Below are 26606 nucleotides of genomic sequence, written 5' to 3'. Positions count from 1 at the left end.
AATTTACATTAATAGCATTATTTTTAATTAATTATTTATTCAGTCATTACAATAATTTATATACTATGCAATAAAAACTAATAATCGAGAAAAGAGAAAAATTGATAAAGCGATTTTAATAACATACTGTTACTATCGAGTAGATGAGTTTTGAACATCTTTAACAGTTAAAATTTAATTTTAAATGTTTGGTAATAAATGTTTGAGGAATTTGAGCAGCTAGTTTATTTAACCACTTAACGGTAATTTAACAAGCATATTACGTCACCTACTATTGTAGATTAGTAATTTCAGAACTTAAGTATTGTTTGTTGAAATCCGTCGATGGACGATTACGCATCGATACTATAGTGGAATAATAAACAGTGTTGCCAATTTTGGCGCTTCCTTCGAAGTGGTATATCTGGTTGATTGGTGAACGCTCTGTATAAGCTATTCAACGTGTAGTATTGAGCTTATATTGCATTATTATTTAAGCTCGAGAAGTTGTTCAACGTGTAGCAACAACCTTCTCTCAATTTAACTTCGCAATTTTATTCGAATAGCATGAGTATAAGTATATATTATTATATAAATATAGTATATAGAAAGAAAACAAAAGCAATGGGTCGAAGGAAAGGATCCAGGCTAAGTTCAAGTTCAACATCCGAATCTAGCAGTAGTAGTAACGACTATGATTACAAGATAAAACCGACAATATCATTTACATCATCAGACAAGTTACAAGATTCCCAAGTCTAGAGAAACGAACATCGTTCAGGTAGCTTCATCAAGTGAAAGAGTCTCAACACTCCTACACTACCCGAAATTTATGTTAGTAATAGTCGAGCGAATAGAGTTACTAGTCAAAAAAAAAGCTCATCCAGCACCTATCACAACCCAACGATGCGGTTAATGGAACATTTGTGGAGACGGAGTGCTTTCCTGATTTTTTTTGGGGATGTGATCTATTAGTGACTAGAACGAACTGCTATGATATTCCATATGCAAATCAGGTTGAGAGGATTGGCTAGAACAGGGTACAATAATTTGAGTACATACATATCACCTTAGTTGAGGTAAGTGAAACTCAAATTGTAGCTAGAGGTGTTGATTGTGTTGAAGATAAAAGTATTTCTTCTGATATTGGCGTAATGACCTGTTATTTACACAATTCTTGTTTGTTTTCCAAAAATTATGTGTTATGTAATTCAAATTTATCTGAGTAAAGCTCCTTGACTTACTGAATCAATTTAGGTGCTGTTTTTCACAAAACATTAGTGAATTGGGTAAAACAGATATTCTTAAAATGCAAATCCATCTTACTGATGATCGTCCTGTCGTGAATCGTCCTTATGGTTTGTCTTACAATGAACGAAAAGTTGTACAGACTATCGTAGATGATTAGGCTAATGGAGTAATTCAAGAATCTAGTTCACCTTATTCAAGTCCGATTCTATTAGTCCAAAAGAAAAGTGGAGAAAATCGAATGTGTGTAGATTATCGTGCATTGAATTCGAAGACTGTTAAGGATCGATTTCCACTTCCACGTGCAGACGAGTTTTTAGAAGAATTAAAAGATTGTATGTATTTCACGACTTTAGAGCTGAAAACAGAAGCAATTGAACGATCTCCAGAACCTGTTGATGTCCACACTACACGCCAATTTTTGGGTTTGTCAAGTTACTTCAGAAAATATGTAAAGGACTTTGCCACGATTGCAAGACTTTTGACACTTCTCACGAAAAAAAAAGATGTCAAATTTGTATGGGGTGACGAACAACGTGTAGCTTTCGAAACCCTCAAGAATAAATTGACTTCGAGGCCTATCCTTGCTGTTTACAATCCGGAGTTAGAAACCATGGCAGTAGTAAATTCATTACAACATTTTCGAATTTATCTCATCGATATCCATTTTAAGGTGGTTACAGATTGTAATGCAGTGCAGACAACACTGACCAAGAGAGATATAATTCCCAGGATTGGAAGATGGTGGTTAACCATTCAAGAATTCACTTTCGACATTGAATACAGTCCAGGTACGAAAATGCTATACGCGGACGCTCTAAGAAGAAATCCTGTTACAGAAATTCCAGAGGAGGCACTCACGGTTAAGATAAACCGTGTGAACATCGATCAAGAAGATTGGATCTTACATGCCCAATTAAAAGATGGAAGATGCAACACTATCATAGATCTGCTGTCGAAATCTCCATCAGATAAGGAAGAAAAAGATATCCATCAAACTACTGCATTGTAAACAATCGACTATATCGAAAAACTTCAGAAGGCAAAAGGTGGGTTGCTCCACGGCAAGCCCGCAGGCAGGTTGTTTTGCATTATCATTATGGAACTGGTCACATGTCAGTAGAAAAGACTATTTCGGCAATATCTCAATTATACTGGTTCTCAGGTATGAGAAGATATTATGTTAAGAAATACATTGGATGTTGTCTAGAATGCTTATATAATAAGGAACCTGGTGAAAAACAAAAACCTGGACTTATGCATTCTATTGAGAAGGTTGCAGTACCTTTTGATACACTGCATATAGATCATCTAGGTCCATTTGTAAAGTCAAAACGAAGGAACTCTTATCTCATTGTCATCGTCGATGATTTCACTAAGTTCGTCTTTATGAAGGTTGTGCAGTCCACCAAAGTTACCCCGGTGATTACTTTTTTTAAAAGTGCAATTGAAAACTTTGGTGTAGCAAGAAGAATAATTAGCGATGGAGGTTTTTGCTCTACTTCCCAACGATTCAAGGATTATTGTACATCACTTAATATAAAACATGTTCTGAATTCCACTGCTGCTCCTAAAGTAAACGGACAAGTGGAAAGGTATAATTGTACAATAGTAGCTTCTTTATCATCCTTGCAGTGAAGACGAGATTACTTGAGATGAATTCGTTCCAAATTGGGGATTGAATTCAACGAAGAATTCAACCACAAAAAAAAACGCCCTACGAAGTAATGTTGGGTTAGCAACCAAGAGGTATAGCCGATGCTGTTCTGGCCAACGAAGTGTCATTAAAGAAGGCAGACCGGGGCGATCTATCGAAAATATGTGCGGACGTCAAACGAATGACTGATGCAAACCTGGTCAAATAAAAGCAAACATTTGACAAAGTGATTGAATTCAACGAAGAATTCAAGCGGACGTCAAACGAATGACTGATCCAAACCAGGTCAAATAAAAGCAAACATTTGACAAAGTGATTGAATTCAACGAAGAATTCAAGCAGACGTCAAACGAATGACTGATGCAAACAAGGTCAAATAAAAGCAAATATTTGACAAAGTGATTGAATTCAACGAAGAATTCAAGCGGACGTCAAACGAATGACTGATGCAAACCAGGTCAAATAAAAACAAACATTTGGCAAAGTGATTGAATTCAACGAAGAATTCAAGCGGAATTCAAGCGGACGCCAAACGAATGACTGATGCAAACCAGGTCAAATAAAAGCAAACATTTGACAAAGTGATTGAATTCAACGAAGAATTCAAGAGGACGTCAAACGAATGACTCCCTAATTATTTGATCCTTATATCATTAAAAAGGGTTTTAGATCATGATCGTTACGTAATCGAGGATCCTCAAGGTTCCGTGAGATCTCAAAAGAAAAATGAAGGTGTGTCATCTAACGATAAGATGAAACCTTTCAATACTGACGTCAGTTCTGAATCCAAAGGGGATTTGGATCCTAACGAAACGGATCTCCAAGATAACGAGCGATCCACAATTATTGTGATCAAAGCTAGCTGTACAAAAAAAATTACGTATGTCTTGTTTTAATCTGAATTTATATCATTGGTTTATCAATTAATTTTGATTAATATTATAAAACATAAAAAAAAATTAGTCAAAACCTTTAACACAGAACTTAAGTCAAAAATAAAAAGAATTAATGAAATTATAAGTAACAATAATAAATACAATCAAACAAGATGCTGTATATGTCCATCGCCAACATCTCTACATAACCTAACTTTTCTTGTTAAGTTGACGTACACTGCAAAGTTGACGTAAACTGGAAAATATATCTGAATTAAGAATAGACATGCACTGTATAGCTATCTCTGTAGTTTAGAGCCACCTGTGATGGCAATAATTTTGGATCACACGTTAGCTAGCTACAAGAATTCTAACGAAACGAACTTATAAGAGTCCTAACGAAACGGATCTCGAAAATAGCTAGCAACAGAACTCTTACGAAATGAGTTCTTAAAGAGTCCTAGGCGAGTTCTAAAGAAACGAACTTATAAGGGTCCTAACGAAACGGATCTCTTAAGATGGTTGACCACAAAAGTATAAGAAACTAGCTCTTAGACTACGGCTCTTCCAACCCATGGTAAGGGGTTTGGAGAGGACAAGTTCTAAAGAAACGAACTTATAAGAGCTCTTTTCTTACTATAGGTACCTATTGCATGTTTTGCTTAATGGAATTTACTAATGAGGCGAACTTATAAGAGTTGTTTTCTTATTGCAGGTGTTGCATATTTTAGAGGCGAACTTATAAGTCTTGTACTCTTATGGTCTTATACTCTTATCTTACAACTTAGAGTTGTTGTCTTGCTATTAGTATAGCATGTTTACCTATTGCATGTTGTTTTTAATGTAATTTACTAAAGAATCGAACTTATGAGAGTTGCTTTCTTATTGCATAATTTAGAAGCGAACTTATAAGAGTTGTTTCCTTACTTTGGGTGTAGAATGTTTTTTTTAAAGAAATTTACTAGCTGTAGATCTTAAGCTAATATTTCAGGTCCAACTTAAGATGAACTGGATGGATGACTCCTGTTAGATTTAATGTAAAATTATTAGATAGTAGTCCCATTATTAATATGGCATGTGCATTATTTATTTCATAGTCTTGTCTTTTAAAGTTAACATGTTTTTTATGATCTAGGTAAATCAGTGGCATCGGATCCACGAGGACGTGGATAAGGGAAGCGTGGCCGACTGTAAAGAATATTTTCTACGCCGGCCCTGACGGATGACTAAAAGAAATGGATGTTCTGACAAACAGCATAGATGCCCGAATATGGATAATGAAGTATTTAATAAGTCAGTCGATTATAGTATTTCGTGATAGAAAGACATGTGTACCTAGATATTAAAATAAATGTATTTAATTCTGCATTTGCCTTTACATTATTTAACAAGTGTCTCAACTAAACTTCGAGTAGTTTTTGATGCTTCTAGTAAAACTACTACTGGTTACTCCCACAATGACATAACCCTTACAGGCTATAAGGTACAACCCCAACTGTTCGACATTCTAATTAGATTTCGACAGCATAATTATGTGTTCACTACAGATATACAGAAAATGTATCGGCAGATTATGATAAACCCCCAGCAAACCTTTTTGCAAAATATTCTCTGGCGCGATTCTCCCGACAAGCCTCTTAGTTGCATAGAACTTCTCACAGTTACTTATGGCACTAATCGGGGTCCTTATGATGCTACTCGGACCCTAAATCAAATTGCTATCAGAGGTAGAGACAAATTACCCTAAAGCCACAAACATAATATTAAATCACAAATATATGGATGACATATTGTATGGTGTTAATTCCTTTGAACATTTGGAATCATCATATGAACAACTCATTGAGTTACTCGGTAACACTGGGTTTCAGTTACACAAATGGAATTCTAATTCTTCTGAATTTCTACATGCAACATTTCTCTAACCGATTCCACAAATATAAGGATTTAAGTTTTTCTTGGAATCAAGCCTCTGATATTTTGTCTGTCTCGTTTCCTGAAACGCATTCCGAAACTGCACTCACAAAACGAAAGGCCCTTTCAGTCCTTTCAAGCATGTACGATCCTCTTGGTATAATTAGCCCATTGATTGTAATAGGGAAACTATTAATGCAACAATTCTGGTTGTTAAAGGTTAATTGGGACGAACTATTAAACGATTCATTTAGTCATGATTGGAATAAGTTTATTAAATGTAAAACACTGAACGTCCACTGAACTTCTATACTTCCACAAAATTTATTACAACTATGTGACTACAGCTATTTCGGCAGAGTGCCTTTCTTAAGTGATTTAGATTACTATGGGTTTGGCTTTTTAAAGTCTTTAAATGAAGAGGTTGAGGAGTGGGGAGCTGTTTGTCTCGAGTTGGTCATTCAGAATTATACAGCGTGTCCAATTAAGTCGGCATCATACGGGAAACTTTTTTATTCTTAGTTTTATGAAAAAAAGTTGTTCTTTATAAAAAGTTGTGCATGGTCTAAAACTTAAAATACAATCATCAGTTATCAATTTTTTCAAGCCGTATACGAAGTATGTCAAAAAATATGAATTTTACTCAAGAGTAAAGTAGTTTTATTTTTCACAATATTGAAAATTGTTATAATGAAAAGTTGTTTGGAATTAAGAACGGTATTTAATATGCAATTTCATCCTTCTAATTGAAAAAAAAATTTGAATTTGTTTTTTAATTATGGATAACCAAACATTATTTTCAGTTATTTCAATAATGAAACTTTTTTATTATTAATTTTACGAAAAACAGTTATTCTGTATAAATTGTTCTGCATGGTCTAAAACCTAAAATACAACCATGTTATATCAAATTTTGTCAATTTTATACGAGGTATATAAAAAAATATGAATTCGCTTAAGAGTTCTTAAATACAATACCGTTATTTTTCACAAAATTGAAAATTGTGATTATGTAAAGTTGTACAAAACTAAAAATTATGTTCCAATACGTAATTACATCCCTCTTATTGAAATATTCTGAACTATAGAGGTACTTTATTCTTGATCGAAATTCATCTTATTTGACATACCTCGTATAAAATTGATCAAATTTGATATTAAAAGGTTGTATTCAAGGCTGTTAACCATTCAGAACATTTTATAAAGTATACGTTTTTTTCGTAAAATTAATAATAAAAGAGTTATCATAATTTAAATAACTGAAAATAATGTTGGTTATCCATAAAAAAAAAATTCAAAATTTTTTTCAATTAGAAGGATGAAATGGCATATTAAAATATAATTCTTAATTCCGAAGAACTTTTCATTATAACAATTTTCAATATTGTAAAAAATAAAGCTACTTTACTCTTGACTAAAATTCATATTTTTTGACATACCTCGTATACGGCTTAAAAAAATTGATAAGCGATGGTTGTATTTTAAGTTTTAGACCATGCACAACTTTTTATAAAGAATAACTTTATTTCATAAAACTAAGAATAAAAAAGTTTCCCATATGATGCCGACTTAATTGGACACGCTGTATATGTATTTTTCAATTGATTTATTTCCATAGATTCTAATAAAGATGGCTTAAGGCCTTTATTTTGAATATGGAGAATTTGAAACTGTTCATTAAAAGAATGATTATGATCTAGAAGGTGAAGTGCGTATGTAGAAGTGTCTGTTTTTCTATTGTTGAAAGCCCTTTTGTGTTCTGCTATCCGTTTGTCAAAGGTTCTGCAGATAGCAGAACACAAAAGGGCTTTCAACAATAGAAAAACAGACACTTCTACATACGCACTTCACCTTCTAGATCATAATCATTTTTTTAAAGAACAGTTTCAAATTATCCATATTCAAAATAAAGGCCTTAAGCTATCTTTATTAGAATCTATGGAAATTAATAAATTGAAAAATACAGATATAATTCTGAATGACCAACTCGAAACAAACAGCTCTCCACTCCTCAACCTCTTCAGTTAAAGACTTTAAAAAGTCAAACCCATAGTAATCTAAATCACTTGAGAAAGGCACTCTGCCGAAACAGCTGTAGTCACATAGTTGTAATAAATTTTGTGGAAGTATAGAAAACAAACGTTTTCAGTGTTTTATTGTTAGATAAAATGAACTTCCATCAAGTAACGGTCGTATCCACCAATTATTTATTAAATGTTTTCCCAAGTTAACGTTATTAAAAATCCCTACATATATGTTTCTTAACAAATCTGTTATATTCAAATACATGGTTTCGCTGACACTAGCTTTAAATCATATATGCTGCCTGTGTTTATTTAAGAACCGTTTATAATGACAACTCTGTTCCTTCTGTTTTACTCACATCTAAATCTCGAGTAAACCCAATTAAAACTGTATCACTACCTCGTCTTGAACTCTGCGCTATGGTCCTTCTTGCTCAATAGGGAACTTGCATAAAATTTTAAATTCGAAAAAAATAGTATAAATCACAACAGAACATAATTTAGAACCTGTATCAAAGATACAAATGTTTTGTTTGCCTTTCGTTTGGCCCCTAAAGACGACTAAAAATTCAACTTATACCAGCCAGCCCAAAAACGACGGGGTTATTATGTTTACATTCTACACCGATTGTATATATAATTTTAAATTAGACATTATACATGTCATTAGAAAATACAGTTATATGACGTTACAAGTGTTTTTGATCGTTTGAACTATTCATAGAAAACTTTCCCCGACGACAAGCTGGCCAAATACCCAAGTAGGTGGAGGCCAATAAACTAAAGAAGAAGAAGAATATACGTAAATATAACCATAAACGGAACCATATAGTTAAACTATGTGACGTCACGGGTCGTTTGAACTATTTTAACATACAGAAGACTTTAAATTTGTACTTCTAATTTATTATGAGTTTTTAAAGCGTGAAATTTTGGAAATCTCATTTTTATACAAAACTGAACATTATTATGTAATAAAAAAATGTGCAAGTTCCCTATTAACAAATACACTTTGCGCAATTTTTGAAAACCAGCTCTCGTTTGTGTGTAAGTAACTCCTTTGCACAAGTTAGAATAGGAGGAAAAATATCAAATGCTTTCTGCGTAAATTCTGGACTAAGACAGGGAGATTCGTTGTCCCCATTGTTGTTTAACCTGGCCTTAGAATATATGTCATGCGAAAAATGTATCCAAAACTCAAACCAGACATAACTGCTCGGGGAGCAAAAATCATACTCGCCTTTGCCGATGACGTAGACGCAGTAGCACAATCAACGTTAGAAATTAAGGATATTTCTCGAGCTTTGAAGAAGCTACATTAAACATCTGTCTAAAAATAAATGAAGACAAAACAAAATACATGGTCGTCTCAAAACAAGAACGACGGCGAATAAGGCCAAATATTACTATAAACGATCATAACTTCGAAGTGGTTAAAGAATTTAAATATCTAGGAGCATCACAAATGACAACAAATTAGAGCGAGAAGTTGAAACGCGAATAATGGCAGGAAACAGATCTTTCTTTGCAATGAAACATCTAATGAAGTCAAAACTTCTTTCACGAGGTGCAAAAATCCAGATATATAAGACCATAATACGACCAGCAGTCGCGTATGGAAGCGAAACATGGACGCTAACAAAAAGAGAAGTAAATAAATTGCTGGTGTGGGAACGTAAAATCCTTCGAATGATATATGGCCCTTGCAGAGACAGCGTGACAAATGAATGGAGGCGCAGATACAATAACGAGCTAGAGTCTCTATTCGGAAAAGAAAATCTAGTGAGATATATAAAGGCTAATAGACTTAGATGGGCAGGGCATGTGATACGCAGTAACGACAATCGCCTTATAAACAATGTGTTCTGGGAAAGGCCAGATGGAAGGTATGTAAGGCGGCCTAGAAAAAGGTGGAAAGATGCAGTCAAAGAAGATCTAGAGAAAATGGGAGTGCGACAATGGGAATTAGTGGCACAGGACTGACAAACATGGAAGGCAATAGTAAACGCGGCAAAGAATCACGAAGAGTTGTAGCGCCATTGATGATGATGATGATGATGAGCTCTCGTTTAAGTTATAAACTTGTGGTCTTATTCAGAAATTGCTCTGTGCTGGATTAGATCTCACCCTTCTAGTTGGATGTCATTTGTTTCTAAAATTCAGATGCTGTCAAAAAACTCTCATCAGAGACACTTCAAATCTTCAGACAATCCAGCTGACATTCCTTCCCGGGGGATGTTAGTAGAACAACTCATAAACTCTAAATTATGGTGGCACTGCCCGCCGTTTCTCTAAGATTCCAATCTGAATTAATTAAAACATAATCATGAACTCGAACCCTCTCAAATTTTAGAAGAAAGAAAAACAACCCTTGTGAATCTTCATACACAGGAAACAACACAAAACACAATCTGGCAAGATATCTACTAAACTCATAAAATTTGTGGAATTTATTTCTACAAAATATTTTTATTTTGTACAATAAATAATTTTCTCATTTGTTATCAATACATTATAATAGTGTAAATAAATAATTATTGATTGGCGTAACGTTTATGTTATTTATGTCTGTTTACACTTAATAATATCGGCTATGAGCAGGTATGTTTGGTTGTATAGTAATTTCCAGTCACGCCTAGCAACCTAACTTCCCAAAAAAAATTACTAACGTCACTAGACAATTGTGTCTCAGATAAGCAAATATACTTTATCTATAAAATATTTGCATTTTACCATCCTATCTTTTAAAATGAGAGATCCGTAGTATTCGCATTAGACATATTTAGAAAGTTCACCTGTAAAATTTGGATAAATGGAGTTAGTTACGCAGTTTATAAAGTAAGTATATCGACGATATGATATATTATTATTAAAAAAATCCATGAGGAAAATAAAATTCCTGTAGCTGGCTGTATACCATAAATCACAAAAAATACAGGACCCTTTATAAAAGGTATATTTAAAAGACCCCAATAAGGATTACATCACAAAACAAAACGTTTTCGGATTAACAAGTAATATATCATCAGTGTTAAGCCCTAAAATGATAGTATAACCTAATTAGTAAAAGACAATGTTATTGATGGGAGAGCATTTAATACTAAACTTTCCACCTTTTTAAGAGGAGTGGATGTCCATCCAGAATACAAATACTCCAAAATATTTATTAAGGACCACTGGAGTATTTATAACACAATTAAAGACAATTCCTTCGATAATTTATTTAATAAGTGTACTGTAATGAAATAAGGGCTGATTCTAACATTGATAACTTATCGCAATTCCGAATACATAGAGATTTATTTATACAAACATTAACCTAATATCTATAGTGCTTAGGGGGGTGTGAAAAACACAAAGGGTTTAGTGAAAACAATATTAACGAATAACAACAGACCGGTACATTTCAAACTACGTAAATTTGCACCAAAGGCACGAAAACACTACTTTGTCTTTACCTCTGAGAGGTCATCGTAAGACTGCTAATTTCGAGTTTCTACAATGCGCGAAGGGAGCGCGGGTCGGCGGAAAAAACTAGTCATAACAACAAATCGGTTCACATTAGGGGAACAAAAACCAGTTGTTTTAGAAGCAAATACATGAATTTACAATTCCTTATATACGTTTTAAAATATAACAGTTGGATATGTTTAAACTGAAATAAAAATAAGTTGTTTTTACAACATACTGCCCCCCGTTGAAGCACTAGCTTTAACACTACAAAGCATTAAGAAGAGAAAACATAAAGAGACAATAAGAGTAATAGTGAACAACTTAATATAACAATACGAGTTAAAATATTAAACCTAATACATAAGATTAACATAATCCTTCACTAGGAAGGGGGCACAATTTAGTTATTGTGCGTTTGAAAATCCCATCCTTAGTCTTAACCGAGGCAATCCGTACGCGGCCATCTTTACCCGGAAAGACTTCAATCACACGTGCCAACGACCAGTAGAGAGGAGGGGTATTATCTTCTTTAACTAGAACAAGGTCATTAGGTTGCAAATTTTTGAACGGGAGAAACCACTTTGGGCGATTTTGAAGTCTATTCAAATAATCTGTCGACCACTTTTTCCAAAAAAGCTGTTGGAGTTTAGAGAGATTCTGCCAGATGCTAAGTCTATATATATGTGAAAAGAGAAAATAATTATCTATTTTTCATATATATATATATATATATATATATATATATATATATATATATATATATATATATATATATATATATATATATATATATATACTCCTGGTCGGGGAACAAGGTGAGAGACTTTCCTATTAAGAAATGACCAGGAGTGAGATATGTGAAATCGGAGGGATCGTTAGAGAGGGCACACATGGTCCGAGAATTCAGTACGGCTTCGATTTGGGTGAGTACAGTACTGAACTCTTCAAATGCAAGCTTGAGGTTACCTAACAATCTGTAGATGTGATGCTTAGCGCTTTTTATAGCGCTCTCCCAAAGTCCTCCATGATGAGGAGATCGAGGTGCGATTGTTTTCCAACGAATTTGAGAGGAGGCGAGAAATTCCTGGATGGAAGATTTAGTTTCATTATTTTTTAAGAAATTATAGAGTTCATAGAGCTGATTTTTAGCACCGAGAAAGTTGGTCGCATTGTCAGAGAATATAGTCTGTGGGAGACCTCTTCGACTGATAAAGCGTTTGAGTGTGAGAAGAAACGCTTCGGTTGTAAGCCCACTGACTAGTTCCATGTGAACAGCGCGTGTGGACATACAGACAAACAGAGCTATGTACGACTTTATTAAGGGACTCTTACGAAGCTTGGAGGCCTTTATTAGAAAGGGACCGCCAAAATCTAAACCTACATGAGTGAAAACTTGAGAGGAGTATAAGCGTTCTTTGGGTAAATCAGCCATGATTTGAGCTGAGGGTTTGGCACTAAACTTGAAACAAACATGACATTCATGGACTATCCTCTTAATTTCACGCAGACCATTTAAAGGCCAATATCTAAGGTGCAGTTGGGAGAGAGTATTCTGAGGGCCTGCATGATGGAGTCTAAGATGTTCTCTTTTGAGTATAAGACGAACAACATGATTTCTTGAGGGGAGGAGGGGAGGGTATTTTTGATCGAAGGTGACTTCTGAGTTACTAAGACGTCCACCTACACGAAGCATTCCATCTTTGTCAATAAAAGGAGCAAGTGGTAGAAGAGACTTGTTAGAGATAATTTTATTGCCCTTGATATCAGCGATTTCGGATGAAAAACATGAGTTTTGAAGTAATTGAATGATTTTCATTTCCGCATTTTGAAGTTCAGATACTCCAAGAGTACTGTGATAATTTTTGGGTGCGAGGTTTTGCGTTATTAGCAAATCTGAGTACATAAGCCATGGTTCTCATATACTTCGTGAAACTGGAGTACTTTTCAGAAAGTATGACGAAAAAATCGACTTGAGCATTTCGAGTGTGAAGAACAATTTTTCTTTATTCAGGAAATTTATCAGAATTAAACTTGGGACTATATTCAGACAAATTTAGGTCAAATTCTCGTAAAAACTGAGGACCTTGAAACCAAAGAGTGGAATTGAGTATGTTAGAGGGCATCATTCCTCTGGAGAGGATGTCAGCAGGGTTATCTTTAGACTTTACGTGTCTCCAATGAGAATGAGAATTTTCTTGAATCTGAGCTACCCTGTTAGCGACAAATTGATTCCATCTAGAGTGATGGGATCTGAGCCATGCCAGAACTATTTCAGAATCGCTCCACATATTTATAGAGCTAAGAGAGGGCAACTTATCCTTTATGATATCAACCACCCTAGTGGTAAGTTTACTGGCCAATAAAGCACCCATAAGTTCCAGCCTTGGAAGCGTTACGGTCTTTAAAGGAGCAATACGGCTTTTTGAAGCAATGAGAAAGCAATAGACATTTTTTGAATTGTACATAACTCGTATATAACAACAAGCAGCATATGCTTTCAAGCTTGCGTCAGAAAAGGAGTGAATTTCAACAGAACAAATTTCATGACTTGAGAAAAGAGGTCTGGGTATACTCATATCCGTGAGAGCAGAGAGATCAGTCACAAACTTTAACCATTCATTTAAAATATTTGAATCTACGGGATCATTCCAATTGACTTTAGAAATCAAAATTTTCTGCGTAATAATTTTAGCGAGCACAGTCACAGGATTAATGAGCCCTTGTGGATCAAAAATCTGAGCGATAATAGAGAGTACTTCCCTTTTCGTGTAATTATCCTTTATTGACAATTGAGGTACAGAAATTGAAAATGTATCAGTACTGGGTTCCAACAGAGACCTAAAACCTTATTAGAAGCATTCTCTGGTGAAATAACATAGGCAGAGTTTGTAGAGAGAGAAGAAACATTTTACAAAAACATTTTAGAGTTAGAGCACCATTTATGCAGAGAAATTCATGCCCTGTTGAGTAGGTCAGTTATCTCATTATGAGCCTTTAGGAGAGTTTGGGTGTCATTGGCTCCATATAGAATGTCATCTACATAGCAGCCTGTTAAGAGAGCATCGGAAGCCAATGGGTAGTTGCTTTGGTGAGTTTTAGCTAGCTCCACCAAACAACGGGTACTTTGAAAGCTTGCGCTTTTTGTTCCATAAGTTACGGTTTGAAGCTCAAGACATTCGATGTCCTGTTCTGGGGAATCCCGCCACAGTATATTCTGGAGGAATGTGTGATCAGGATGAATTTGTACTTGCCTGTACATCTTCTGTATGTCGGAGGTGAAGACATACATATAGAGTCTAAAACGAAGTAAAATATCAAAAAGTTCAGGCTGAAGGGTTTTTCCTTTTAATAGGATATCATTAAGAGAGTAGCCACTAGAACTCTTCATGTCGCCATAAAAAACCACCCTCAATTTTGTGGTTAGTGATTCTTCTTTTATGACACAGTGGTGAGGTAGGAAGTATTTATTTTCTAAGTGAACATTTGTGAGAGAAAGAGGAACTTTCTTGGCATGCCCAAGAGAAACATATTCATGGATGAATGACTTGTATTGAGAGTATAAGCTTTCATGATTCAAAAGTTTATTTTCTAGATTAATAAACCTTTTCTTGGCCATATTTTAAGAGTTGCCTAGACTTTTATGTGCCGTTTCAGAAGTGAGAGGAAGCTTTACCTGAAACCGACCAGAGGGTAAAATGTGAGTCGTTTTGGTGAATATTTGCTCAGCCAGATCCTCGGAGGTGGTGGACTTAACAGAGGCGGTCAAGTTTTCCACTTCGAAGAATTGTCGGAGTAAATAATCGAGCTTATCTTCCTCAGACGTGGACTGGACAAATAAAGAGACATTTGACGGTGTAGGAGACAACTGTGGGTGATGAAAACTTTTATGATGTGCATGAAGGGGTACAGAGCCAAACATGATGTACCCTAAGTGTGTGTTCTGGAGAACAGTCTAACAAGAGTTCGCTATATATGTCACTGACAAGAAGAAGATCTATATTTCCAGGGTCAGAGTAGGAGGGGTCTGCGAGAGTGACTGTCGAGGGAATGTTGAATTTATTTCTGTTTATGGATACCTGAGGGAGTCTACAAGTCAGATTATCTAAAATAGCACAGGAGACTTTGAAACCATTACCATTTCTTTTGTATGGAAAAACTTCTAGATCGACCATTTTGTTCGAGAATGAACTATGTTCAGAGATAGTAGAGATTTGCAATCTTTTGCTATAAGGAGAGAGATTTAATTTTTGAACCAACTCTTTACAGACGAATGACGACTGAGATCCGTTGTCTAAAAGACATCTAGCGTGTATGGGTACGCCATGCTTTGAGTAAATAGTAACTAGAGCGGTTGCTAACAAAACATCCCGCTTTACTGAGAGAGCAGAGAGAGAAGTAATCACATTTGAGACCTGAGAGGTTTGAGATTGAGAGAGAGAGAGACAGAATTACTTGGACCGGCTTCACCATCAGGATAAGTGTTTTGTACATTGCGAGGAGTTGAATGATTTTGTCTTTGAGAAGACCTACCAGAAGAAGAGCTATTCCCATGGTCGTTGTGCAACAGTGAATGATGCCTACCATTGCATACAGTACATAAGCGTTGAGATGAACAATTTTGAGAAAAGTGTTTACTACCTAGACAGTTGCGACACATTTTATTTTCATTAACAAACTTATACCTGTCCTGTAAGAGAAGATTAGCAAAATCTGTGCATGCATAAATAGTATGTGTAGTATTATTACAAAATGAGCATGTTTTAGAGTAAGAGTTATTTTTACCATTTGCCGAAGAGAAGAGAACCGTTTTAGAGGGAGCTTTATTAACTTTTTTATCGTTATGATCTGAAGAGTTTAACTTTTCCATAATGTCGCATTTTTTCTCTAAAAACTCAAAGAACTTATTTAGCGTGGGAATATCTTTTGACCCTACCTCGTAATCGAACGACCGGTAAGTGGTAAAGTCCAATTTTTGTAAGAATATTTCTATAAGCAAGAGATCCCAATGCTCGACTGGTACATTCATATTTTTTAGCGCGAGTACGGTCTGTTTTGCGGTGACCAAAAATTCCCGTAAGGCCTTTGCATCGGCCTTGACCAAGGATGGAACCTTCAAGAGGCGCTGTATATGTAAACTAATTACGCGCGAATTGTTCTCATAACGATTTCGAAGAGTGTCCAACGCGATTTCAAAGTTTTCTTCTAAAACTTGGATGTTTTCCACGAACTGGAGGTTCGTTGCGTAGAAACGATTTAAGGTACACAAACCGTTGGACGTCGTTGAGCTCCTGGTTGTTGATGATGAGAGTCTCGAAGAGCTGGTAGAATGTGCTCCATTCCGAGAATGACCCAGAGAAGTTTTGGATTCTGATTTCTGGGAGAGAAACTCTAGCACTAGCTAGACGTGGAGAAGTGGAACTGGGCTGGGGTGCAAGAGGCTGTAGCGCCTCCATTCTATGTTGAAGACCTGCCAGAGTTGAGAAGTATTTTTCTTCGACTTCTTCCCTATCGCGTTCTTCGGTGCCTGTTTCGTCCAGTTCCTCAATCTGGTCCATAATATCATCATACTTAACGTAACAATTCTTTAGTTCAGTATGACGGAGTTGGAATTTCAAGAGATCCTTCTCTTGTTTAGATTTAGTTTTCAACCAATTAGAGATACGAGTGATCTTTGACTTAAGCGGTGTACGTTGTTTCTTCAATTCTTCCATTGCGGATAGAGATGTGTAAGCTTTGGAGATAATAAAAGTTCTGAGAGAATACACGAGAGATAAAAATTTGAGAGTCTAAAACACAGCTTAACGTTCTGCGAGAATATACGAGAAATAAAAACTTAAGAGTCTAAAACACAGTTTAGTTCACCCTGTATAATAACTAAGAGTCTCGGAAAATATTGTCCCAACTTTAATCGCCCGGTATGAGTCCAGCGAAATATAAATTCGACCGGTATACTAAAACTTTAGAGTCCGAACTTTTTGAAGAGTCCTCGTATAAGACCGGCTGCGAAATTATATAAATTCACCCGGTGTGGCGCGAAAATAATAACGCGAAGCTTTGTCTACAATGACGCGACAACAAGAGATAAAAGATTTGCAACGATCTTACCAAAGTCCTGTTCATTTGCACTACTTGTTTGAAGCACCTAACTATCACTTTGTTGAGGTTGTTTAATTTTAACAGGAAGAGATTTGATTTATAATGATAAATCAGAGTAGAATTGCGATATAGCCAATATCCGGCTCAAAGGACCAGAAATGATGGGAGAGCATTTAATGCTAAAATTTCCACCTTTTTAAGAGGAGTGGATGGACATCCAAATACTCCAAAATATTTATTAAGGACCACTGGAGTATTTATAACACAATTAAAGACAATTCCTTCGATAATTTATTTAATAAGTATACTGTAATGAAATAAGGGCTGATTCTAACATTGATAACTTATCGCAATTCCGAATACATAGAGATTTATTTATACAAATGTAACGTTACAAACGTCACATCTTTGCTATTTTATTTTCAAATAATTATTTTATTCTATTTTCTTTAATAATTCTTTAATAATAATCATCTTCTATTTGTTTTACCTTTTTTCCCGTTAAAAATTGGTTGGCGCCCTCTTTCGTTATTTATAGGCATATCTCAACATTCTTGTTCTATCTCAGAATTCACATTCTTATTCAATCGTTCTGTGGTTCATGACAGTGACTTCGCACTGTCGTTTCTCGTTTCAAATTTTAAGCCCCCACTCACGAACTCTGTCAATGTCAAGTCAAACCCTTTCTCTTTGTCAAAATGAAGAATATTTTTTCATTAAATTCTAAAATCTACTTAAGGCAATGTCTGGCCTCATAGCCACATTTTCAAACAGACGTTCTTAATTTGGGTAAGTGTTTAAATATAAATGTACACATTTTTCTAAGCCTATATCCGTAATCTTTTTTATGTTCCTATCTAACCTTACTTTTCGTACTTTTTATTGTTGTACCACATGGTAAAATTTTTATATTATCTATTATCTTCATATGTGTGTAGTAATCCACAATTATTTAACTACTAACATTATTTTACACTATTCATTCTGTTTAACCTTGCCTTTCTGCAACATTTCTGGATTATTTCTTGGAATGGCAAGGATATCTTTCATTTATTCTTGGTGTCTAATGTACCTGTATGTATTCTAGTTTTCTGGACATATTGCAAAAACTAATCAACCCTTCACCTCGTGGGAGACTCCCCGAAACTGGAGCCCCTAATGTCGCCGGCGATACATCAATGCAGCAGTAACTAGACTCCTAACAACCATCCAACACCTGTAGGCCTGGTGGCCAGAACATCCACGTCGCCAGAGCCCGTTGCAGAACAACAGCAAGACACCTAGAACTCGCAGACAGATACCAAGTGCCATCGATAAGTATAATCTCTGATCTGTAAAGTTTCGGCAAGGTCTTGTAAATTATTTTTTTGATACTTTAATTATGTCTTTTATGAAAAATAAACATGATTAGTTAAATATTATTGTTTTATTTGCTCCATTCTGCATTTTCATTGTTCATGTTTTTGATTAGGACAAGGTGGACTCACAACTTGGGAGATTGAGCTAGTCTAGGGTAGACGATAGCTATCATAGTTGATTGAAATATTATTCTCGAGTATTATTTCAATTATCTGGGGTAGTTTATCGCCTCACTTTTGGCGCCCAACTTGAATTGTCTTACTCAGGGATTTGAGCTGTGGATTTGTAGTTCGGTAGCAAATAATAAAGCATTAATAAATAGTGTTTTAATATTATATTCATGTTTTGCAGTACATCTTAGTATTTGCAAATTCTTGATACTTTTTGAGCATTTTCTATATATTTAACCATTTTTCAAATGTTTGGGGTAAAGAGTATTACCATTTTTATAATATATCTTATATTTCAGCATATTTAATTTGCATTTAATACATTGTTGCTTTTTTACATAATTTTTTTTCCTCATTCTTATAATGGTACTTTTATAGTGAATTAAATGGTCTATTCTTTTTTTCAACTTAACCAGTTTTTGTGGATAGTGTACTTTTAATTCTTTCTTTGATTTTTATTAAATTTTTTTTTCTCTTCAACATGAAACCTGCACATCTTACCACAAATGAATTGACATATGAGCTTCACATTAGAGATGTCTCTGCTCCTGATGATATTGAAGAAAAACGTACAGTTCTTACTGGTCTTCTTTCTCAGGAGACTAGTAGCCGCAGTTTTTCAGATATTTCGGTTCCTTTGTCTTTTGAGGTTGATTATAAACAAGCTTTAGCCTCTTATACTGAACTTCAGATTCTCATATCTGAATTTACAGGAACAAAGTCTGATATTCTATATAAAACCTTCAATTCTCGTCTCCAACATTTGTCTGGTAGGATTTCTCGTTTGAGGTCATCTTCCGCAGAGGAAGAAAAGTTGAAGAAAGCTATCCGCTTTAATTTGTTAAAGTTAGAAGGTACTTTGTGTAACATTGTAGAACAACCTGATCTTCTAGACCAACCCATGACATCTACTAGAGTTAATCTTAATTGTTCGGAATCTTCAATATCCCCTTCCAAGCCTGTTCCCGTGTATAAATGGGGTATCAAAAAATTTTCTGGTAAACAACCTTTAATCCCTTTTCTGCAACAGATTGAAATTTTTAAATTTTCAAGGAACTGCACAGATGAAGATTTATTCATCTTTGCATGTGATTTGTTTGAAGGTGCTGCTTTTACTTGGTGGCATAATAATTTCTCTCAAAAGAAATTTCATTCATGGGCTGATCTAGTTACTTCTTTAAAAGAAACTTATTTACCTTATAACTATGAAAGAGATTTATGGGAACAAATACGTTCCACAAAACAGTTTTCACGACAACCAGTTTCTGCATATATTTCCCATATGGAATCTTTGATGCTCCGGTCGTCCAAATCTATTTCGGATATTGAAAAGGTGGATGAAATTATCAATGGTCTTCTTCCTGAATATGTTAAAGCTCTTGCTTTCCAAGATGTTAAGTCAGTTGCTGAGCTTACAAAGTATTGTAAGAAGTTTGAATCTGCTTTGGCAATTTCCTCACGCAGCAAATTTTCTGTAGAATCCCTTCGTTCAACCCCAACTTGTTGGAATTGTGATGTGAAAGGACACAATTTCCATGTCTGTAGAAAACCCAAGAGAACGTTTTGTTTCGGTTGTGGCTCGAAGGATGTAACTATTGCGGAATGCATGAGGTGCTCAAAAAACGACCAGCGAGGACACGCTTCGACAGACAGCATGCCTCAAAGCAGTCAAACGTCTGTCCCAGGAACATCGAGCAAAGGCAAGAATATTCCGGGAAAAACTTTTCAAAAAGGGTCGAACAAAAATCTGTAAACATTTCTAAACCACTTCCATCTAAATCTACTTCTACTTTTTCTTCAGTACAATCTGAAATTTTACCTTCTTCTAGTACTTCTGTTTCTTCTAGTGATTTATCTAATTCAAAAGTACATTTCAATTCCGGTCCTTTATTAGATATTCATAATAATGATAATAGACCATATATATCTGTTTCTATAGGTAATGAAACAATTTCTGCACTCCTTGATAGTGGTAGGAATGTCAGCATAATTGGTTCTCCTTCCTTATTTTTACTTAAAAAGCTTAATTTAAATCTTAATTATGATGTTTCAATTCAACTCACTACCGCTGATGGAAACATACAGAGTACTTTAGGATATGTTTGGTTACCTGTTACTTTATTGAATAAAACTCAATCACTTAAAGTGTTAGTAGTTCCTTCTATTTCACATAAAATGATATTAGGTATGGATTTTATTCAGTCGTTTCAACTCTCTTTGGACTTCTCTGATTTTTCTTTTACGGCAACAAATTTTTCTACTTGTGTAGTTAATACTATCATTAGTTCTGAAAATCTTTCTGATATTCAGCAATCTCAACTTAATTCTGTTGTTAAACTTTTTAAAGAAATAGGTCCTACAGATTCTATTGGCAGAACTCATCTGTATACACATCATATAGATACTGGCAATGCTAAACCTATTAAACAGAGACAGTATCCATTATCCTCTGCTATGCAGAAGGTTTTGAATGCTGGAGTTGATGAGATACTTAAACTCAAAGTTATAGAGCCCTTAACTATTAGTACACCGTGGTCTTCGCCATTGTGGCTCGTACCAAAGAAAGATGGTTCACATCGAGTTTGCTTTGATGGTAGGAAACTTAATTCAATTACAGTTCCTGATAGTTATCCTATGCCTTTAATTGACACAATTATTTCTAAAGTAAGAGATGCTAAGTTCATATCTTCTATTGATCTTAAACAGGCTTTTTATCAAATTCCTTTAGATGAAGAATCCAAATTGAAAACTGCTTTTTCTGTGCAAAATATAGGTTTATTTTGTTTTAATGTTTTACCTTTCGGTCTTAATAATAGCGCACAAGCTATGTGTAGAGTCATGGACTCTGTTATAGGTCCTTTATTAGAACCTTATGTTTTTTATTATCTTGATGATATTATCGTTGTAACTCCAGATTTTGATACTCATGTCAAAACTTTGAAGATGCTATTCAAACGTTTGAAAGATGCAAATCTCACTGTCAATTTTGAGAAATGCCAGTTTTGCAGATCTTCATTGCAATTCCTTGGATTTGTAGTGGATGATCAAGGGTTAAGAACTGATCCTGGTAAGGTCCAGTCTATTTTGGAATATCCTGTACCCACAAATACAACCCAGATACGTAGGTTGATTGGCTTAATTGGTTATTACCGTAGGTTTTTAAACAATTTTGCTACTATTTGCAGTCCCATTTCTGACTTATTGAAAGGCAGGAAGAAAGGTCAACCTATTACTTGGACTCCTGAAGCTGATGAAGCTTTTCATAAAATTAAACAGGTTCTTATAACAGCTCCTGTTCTTGCAAGTCCTGATTTTTCCAAGCATTTCTATCTTGCTTGTGATGCAAGTGACACTGGTGTGGGTGGTGTTTTATTTCAAAAGGATGATGGATTAGAACATCCTATTGCTTACTTCAGCAAAACTTTAACTAGAGCTCAGCGAAAGTACACAACTACTGAGAAAGAATTATTAGCAATTTTGCTTTCAATTGAAAAATTTAGATGCTATATTGAGGGTAGTGATGACTTTACTGTGATTACAGATCACTCCTCATTGCAGTGGTTATATAACATGAAGAATCCTTCTCCTAGAATTGCTAGATGGATAATGAAACTGTCTTGTCACAAATTTACTGTTGTTCATCGTAGTGGTTCTTTGAATGTAGTAGCTGACTCTCTTTCAAGAATTCCTGAAGCATCTCAAGTTTCTCTATTAAATTTGTCTGATTTAAAAACAGATGCTTGGTATAAAAATATGATAGCAAAAGTTACAGATAATCCTGATTTATATCCTGCTTTTAAGGTTCAAGATAATGTTCTTTATAAACATGTTTTTTCTAGATCTAAATTTTCTGAATCTACTCCAGAATGGAAAATTTTTGTTCCTGCTCCACATAGGAAGGAAATTTTACATATGTATCATGATGATCCTACAGCTGCTCATTTAGGTGTCGTTAAAACCCTTTCTAGGATATCAGAACTTTATTACTGGCCTAAAATGAGATCTTTTGTTGTGAACTATGTTCATAAATGTAAAGTTTGTGCTTCTTGTAAGCCTAGTAACTTACCTTCAGCTGGTTTTATGGGACAATATCGTGATATTAATTTTCCTTTTCAATTTTTATCTGCTGATTTACTTGGTCCGTATCCTAGATCTAAAAGTGGAAATCGTTTTCTTTTAGTTGTTGTTGACTGGTTTACAAAGTTTATGTTTGTACATCCTTTGGCTAATGCTACTTCTAAAGCTATTGTCAAGTTTATTGAAAATCAAGTTTTTCTAATTTTTGGTGTACCGCAAATCTTTGCAGTTGATAATGGAAAACGATTTGTTTCCAATGATTTTAAAACTTTGATGGAAAAATACAAGGTACAAAAAATTTGGTATAATGCTAGATACTTCCCTCAGATTAACCCTACTGAACGAGTTAATAAAACGATTGTTACTGCAATCAGATCTTTCATCCAAGACGATCATAAAGATTGGGACAAGGAAATTTTTAAAATAGCCCAAGCCATTCGTCTAGCTAAACATGAAGTAACTCAATTTTCTCCTTCATTTTTGACGTTTGCTAGAAACATTCCTGTTGATGGTTCATTCTTTGGTGCTATTAAAGAAACATCTAATAATATTGTTAACATCAATAATAAATTGTTCGATCCCAAGCCTTTAGAGAATATGTCTCCTATCTTTGATGAAGTTCAAAAAAGAATACGTCACTCTTACAATATCAACACTAAACGCTACAATCTTCGTAGACGTGATGTAAGATTTCATGTAGGTGATAAAGTCTGGAAGAAAAATACCATTCTTTCAAAAGCTGTGGATGATTTTTCTGCTAAATTAGCTCCCAAATTTATTCCATGTATTATAAATAAAGTTTTATCTCCTTTGGTATATAATCTTAAGGATCTAGATGGTAAAGACCTTGGCAATTTTCATGTGCAAGATATTAAGTTGAATGTTACTGATTCTAGTGATGATGAGTCTCAATAATTTTGTTTAATATGGTAAAGCAATATTTCTTATTGTATATCTTTATATTATAGCATTTTGTCTGATTATGATAAACATATTAACCTTTTTCATTTGACAATACCCTTGTTTAGATTGGTATTATTTTACCTTGGGTAATTTTTTTGATTTTGATACAATTAAAAGCCTCATCCGGCACTTGTAAGTTGTTTATGGCATATATGTTGCTGCATAGACACCTAGTGTTTTTATTTTCCTAGGATACATGATATCCTGAGGATATTATGGGCCAGATCATATGAATCTGTGTTCCTTTTTTTTTTTTTGTCTTCGAGACAGTTGATATACAGTTAAACCTGTTTATATATTTTTAAGGATGATGTGTTTTTTCTTATTTCTTTTGGAGTTAAAACAATTCTATGCATATCTACTTTTAGAAATCTGGTGTAGAATTGTGGCGCTTTGAAGTATGATTGTAGTATACCTACTTTCACTTGTTTTCTTCTATTTTTTGTAAACTATATTTATGCAGTATTTTACTCTTTTGTGTAGATCCCTGGTTTATATTTAGTGAGAATAACATTTATTATGTATCATTATCTTTCTTTCATTACTAACCTACTTTTAATCTTTTAGGCCTTGTTTTATGCAGTTACTGTAACTCTTTTGTGTAGAACTTAGTCATATTTGACATATCAGTACAGTTAGTACATTTTTTTGAGGTGTTTATCAATAATTACATTTGCATTTTATTATTTATATGCTTTTACTCATATTGTTATGTGATTATTATTATTATTACCTGACTTTAGGTACTCAACCTATTCAGAGTACTTGGTATATTTTTTGAGATTCATTCAACATTTTCTTTTGACAGTCTTCATTTTGACTATTCCTTTATTTGAGATATTATCTCTATTTTATATATTTGCCTTACTTTATGTATTTGCCTTTAACGTATATACTTACTTGATTTGACTTTAATAATTATAAATTAGACTTCATACTATGTGTATAGTATGTTGTCTTGCAAAGGAAGTCGTTGTACTTCCGAAGAAGAATTTCTGAAGACAGAATTCTTCAACAATGCATATCTGAATATGCCAGATGCATTGTCCCCTTTGTTATTATTTTTTTTATTGTGGGCCTGAGCTTTGGTGCAGATGTACATTCGTACCACTGGATCTTCCTTCAATGGTATATGGTCTCCAGGGTATGGCGTCGGGGGGTCCATGGCACCATAGGATTATCGTCTCTGAGGAGCGCTGTCGTGGTTTAACCGTGGGTTATGGGCTACTGCGTTCGTGCCAACATGGTTTCAATCGCTTCTTTGGTATGGTCCATGTACAGTACAAAGGTCTCCAGATACCCGATTAATTTAAATTTATCCCTCCAATATTTTTAGTTTGATGGATACTAAAATCCATTGGGTAATATTCAATGTTGGATAATTGAATATTCCCCTGAGCGTTTCCCTCAAAAACTGTATATTATATTAATTATTAAATTTTATTTTTAAAAAAACATACTGTACCATTTTACTGGTTACGTTATAACAGTACCTTATTTAATTTCAGTTTAATGAATACTAAAATTCATTGAATAATTTTTTATTTATTTTTTTTCTCTCCAGAGATATTCTCTGTAGTCATTATTAATTATAAATTACTAATTTTAGTGTGATGAATACTAGAATTCATTGGGTAATGTTTTTTATTTTCCCCAGAGTAACATCTGAAAATTATCTTTATACTTTAAAACTTTTTATGATTCATAATTTCAATTCAATATATTCATTAACTTAATAAATTTATAATGAGTATTTATTTTTGATTTGTTCTTAACGATTACTACTACATATATTTATTCCTGGTTAGAACTTTTTGTTCTTGTTTTCTTTGAGAAAAATTTCTCAGCTGTGTTCAAAATTTTTCTGATGGGTGGTAGGAGTGTGTAACGTTACAAACGTCACATCTTTGCTATTTTATTTTCAAATAATTATTTTATTCTATTTTCTTTAATAATTCTTTAATAATAATCATCTTCTATTTGTTTTACCTTTTTTCCCGTTAAAAATTGGTTGGCGCCCTCTTTCGTTATTTATAGGCATATCTCAACATTCTTGTTCTATCTCAGAATTCACATTCTTATTCAATCGTTCTGTGGTTCATGACAGTGACTTCGCACTGTCGTTTCTCGTTTCAAATTTTAAGCCCCCACTCACGAACTCTGTCAATGTCAAGTCAAACCCTTTCTCTTTGTCAAAATGAAGAATATTTTTTCATTAAATTCTAAAATCTACTTAAGGCAATGTCTGGCCTCATAGCCACATTTTCAAACAGACGTTCTTAATTGGGGTAAGTGTTTAAATATAAATGTACACATTTTTCTAAGCCTATATCCGTAATCTTTTTTATGTTCCTATCTAACCTTACTTTTCGTACTTTTTATTGTTGTACCACATGGTAAAATTTTTATATTATCTATTATCTTCATATGTGTGTAGTAATCCACAACTATTTAACTACTAACATTATTTTACACTATTCATTCTGTTTAACCTTGCCTTTCTGCAACATTTCTGGATTATTTCTTGGAATGGCAAGGATATCTTTCATTTATTCTTGGTGTCTAATGTACCTGTATGTATTCTAGTTTTCTGGGCATATTGCAAAAACTAATCAACCCTTCACCTCGTGGGAGACTCCCCAAAACTGGAGCCCCTAATGTCGCCGGCGATACATCAATGCAGCAGTAACTAGACTCCTAACAACCATCCAACACCTGTAGGCCTGGTGGCCAGAACATCCACGTCGCCAGAGCCCGTTGCAGAACAACAGCAAGACACCAAGAACCCGCA

The 26606-nt window shown here is 34.4% G+C and overlaps 2 protein-coding genes and 2 long non-coding RNA genes across 4 annotated transcripts in view; 2 read left to right on the top strand and 2 right to left on the bottom strand.

Annotated features, from left to right (window-relative positions):
- LOC126892351 (uncharacterized) overlaps positions 1–5083 on the top strand; it is a 153621-nt gene extending 148538 nt beyond the window's left edge. The window contains exon 3 of the long non-coding RNA XR_007700797.1: positions 4895–5083. This is a non-coding gene — a long non-coding RNA (uncharacterized LOC126892351). The remainder of the gene's footprint in view (positions 1–4894) is intronic.
- The window catches only part of LOC126892343 (zinc finger protein 845-like), a 369452-nt gene that overhangs the window by 260703 nt on the left and 82143 nt on the right, over positions 1–26606 (bottom strand). The gene's annotated exons all lie outside the window — the stretch shown is intronic.
- LOC126892341 (zinc finger protein 729-like) overlaps positions 1–26606 on the bottom strand; it is a 418287-nt gene that overhangs the window by 387830 nt on the left and 3851 nt on the right. The window lies entirely within an intron of this gene.
- LOC126892353 (uncharacterized) lies at positions 17607–18662 on the top strand. Its single transcript, XR_007700799.1, has 2 exons — positions 17607–18035; positions 18334–18662. It is a non-coding gene; the product is annotated as an uncharacterized LOC126892353 (long non-coding RNA).

This window comes from Diabrotica virgifera, chromosome 9 (assembly GCF_917563875.1).
Source record: "Diabrotica virgifera virgifera chromosome 9, PGI_DIABVI_V3a".
Taxonomy (NCBI): domain Eukaryota; kingdom Metazoa; phylum Arthropoda; class Insecta; order Coleoptera; family Chrysomelidae; genus Diabrotica; species Diabrotica virgifera.
Note: the sequence above shows the minus strand (reverse complement) of the source record. Positions and strands in the feature narration are given on the sequence as shown.